The sequence below is a fragment of the Mirounga leonina genome, unplaced genomic scaffold, assembly GCF_011800145.1.
Source record: "Mirounga leonina isolate KUSES-001 unplaced genomic scaffold, KU_Mleo_1.0 Mir_53, whole genome shotgun sequence".
NCBI lineage: Eukaryota > Metazoa > Chordata > Mammalia > Carnivora > Phocidae > Mirounga > Mirounga leonina.
The window spans coordinates 37,985,063-37,987,799 of record NW_023270807.1 but is presented as its reverse complement, the minus strand read 5'-3'; the positions used below and the strand labels follow the sequence as shown (position 1 = coordinate 37,987,799).

At 34.9% G+C, this 2,737-nt stretch overlaps 1 long non-coding RNA gene across 1 annotated transcript in view; it reads left to right on the top strand.

Annotated features, from left to right (window-relative positions):
- The first annotated feature begins 739 nt into the window (after positions 1-739).
- Positions 740-2,737, top strand: part of LOC118001116 — a 42,414-nt gene continuing 40,416 nt past the window's right edge. The window contains exon 1 of the long non-coding RNA XR_004676626.1: positions 740-825. This is a non-coding gene — a long non-coding RNA (uncharacterized LOC118001116). The remainder of the gene's footprint in view (positions 826-2,737) is intronic.

Here is a 2,737-nt window from a genome sequence, read left to right as displayed (position 1 = left end):
GTAAAAACAAAAAGGGATATAAGTATGGTCAGAAGTGATGAGTAGTTATGTCTCTTCCAACCTTGAAATTCTGTAAATTGCAAACAACTTTATATTTGTTTTTTTTTTTTAATTGGACTACTATTGTCCAGCTAACTGGACTACTTTCTTTAATAGATCACATAATTTAGTCTAGGAGAGCTACCTTTCTAAATAGGATAATCCCCTGAAGTATTGCTTTGGGATATAGTAACCTTAGTTTAATGATCCAAACTAATACTGGGGTAATGTTTGCTAAAGCAAAAGGAGAACAGCAGTTGCACTGTGGCCACTTAATAGGCCATGTTTGAAGACTATTATGAATTTGAGGCCATAGTTGGTGACATTTGATATGTCTATATCAGTAATTCTCAACCAGGGGTAATTTTGCACTCTAGGAGGCATTTGGCAATGTCTGGAGCTATCTTTGGTTGTCTCCACCGGAGGGGAGCTTTTGACATCTGTTGGGGAGCTTTTGACATCTGGTGGATAGAGGCCAGGGGTGCCACGAAACATCATTACAATGCATAGGATGGTTTCCCACAACAGAGAATTAAGTGGTTCAAAAGGCCAAAATTGAGAAATTCTGGTCTATGTAAGAGGGTTCTTCCCTCTGCCCTCAATTTAGTTACATTTCTTTATCCACAAATTCTCTTTTTATCTGTCATTTTTTAAATGTCTAATTTATTTATTTATTTATTTATCTTGACAGGGAACCCAAGTTTTCTGGATCAGAAAATAGACAAATTACTTCTCACGGAGCACCTTAGTGCCAGTTCTCCAGGCCCCACTTCTCCACACAGTGACGTAAGTAAGACCTGCTGTCCTTGCCCAGGCACCACAGGAGAGGAACCCTAAAATTATGAATCTTATATCTTATGTAGAGTGGCTGGCACATCTGCTTGTCCTCCCCTCAGAAGATGTAGAGAGACTTTTGCTCTAGAATTTAAACAATTCTTCTCTGGAGAGAGGGTGGGAAGATCTTATTTCACACTCAAGCAAGGCATTTACCCCAAGTAAATGGCTTCAAGGAGAGTTAAGAGGTCTCTCCAGTCGTCTCTATTTTTAGGGTCTCTATTTCAGTTACCCTCTAATGCAGGTTGCTAGGTATCTTTGCTCAAAAAGCTCTAATCATGGAGCAACATGAGAATATTCATGGAGCATTGAACCCTGACATTATCCAGGAACTTATTCCTTTTCTTGCCCTCTCTCATGTAATTCTCACCCCACCATGTCTCATTAGGGGGGTAGCACTATCTTGACCTACTTTCTCATGAAATTTAGAGCATCTTGTGATGCTTAAATGAAGCTATGAACTCTTGAATTTCCTTAACAAAACCCCTCCGACCTAAGATTTAATAGAAATCTGTGAGGCTTATTTCATTTGATCTATCGTGAAATGTAGTGATTTTCATAGATTATGGTTTACTGCACTTTGGGCAATAGATACATTTGTGAAAATTCAATTTTGTAAATTGAATAATATAACTGCATGAAAGAAGTGCTATGTTTGACGGAAACCTATCATGAATCCTTTTATGAAGTGGTCTCCAATGTGAATAATAAGTCCTCATTGTTATCCTTTTATTTTTTGCGTAAGTTGGAATCAATTTTAAATGTAGAGTGTGCATATATCATAATAGCGGTGAGAGTAGAGTTTTTGTGGGAATATCATAGAATTTTTGAACCAACAGAAAAGAAATTACAACTTTAGAAAAGGAAAAGGATAAGAAAGAACATTATCTTTAGCAAAGTTGGTGGAATTTTCTTGCAAGTTTCATTATTAATCTAAATATTGAAGTTCAGGTCCAAAATCAATGAGTGAAAACTATTTAGCCAAAATTGAAAGCTTAAAAAAATTTGTGAACATTTAAACTGAGTGATGTCTTGGGAATCACAAGGTACATAACAGAGAAGCAGGCATGCTGTTATGTATAGAAGGGACTAAATAAGCATTAACTAAATTGAATTAAAAGGAAGTATTTAGACAATTTTTCAGAGGTATTACTGGTATGTCCACTTACCTCTGTTTTTTGTCAATTCTCTAATTTCCATGTTGACCTACCTTCAACTTCTCTCACAAGAACACCTGGAAACAAATTCAAAGAGACTTGTTTCTGAATTAGTTTCAATTTGTCTGTCTCTTGGATGCTCTTAATTTTGTACACTCTAAATAATTATTACACTGTAATAATTTTAATTGATTTAGAACTGATAATATTTAAAATTAAAAGCTCTCTAACTTTGGGCAATGAGAATCTCATTGCCCATACATGTAATTGTCCCCATCTTGCCCTCTTTGCTACCCTATCTGTTTTGGAGCTTCTACCACTTAGCTACATTCTGCAGTGTGTTCTGAAGGGCCCACAGTGTGTGGAGATTTATTTAAGACAGTCTCTTTGAAAGTTGTTTGAATTGTTTTGGAAAAAAATCTGAAATATATACCTTTTAAAAATACAAACCTTATTCTGTTTTGTTCCTTATATTAGAGCAATAATTTATTGCTGTATGACAGGATTTCTCTCTTAGCTATAAGCAAATAGCTGTAAGGTTAATTATTTATTAAAGTACCTTAGGCAGGGAAAATTTGTGTCTACCAGAGAAACTGTTTGCCTTTTTGGAACTTTAAGGAGTTTCTGATATTTCTCTCTCTCTCTCTCTTTAAGGATTTTATTTATTTATTTATTTATTTATTTATTTATTTATTTATTTATTTATT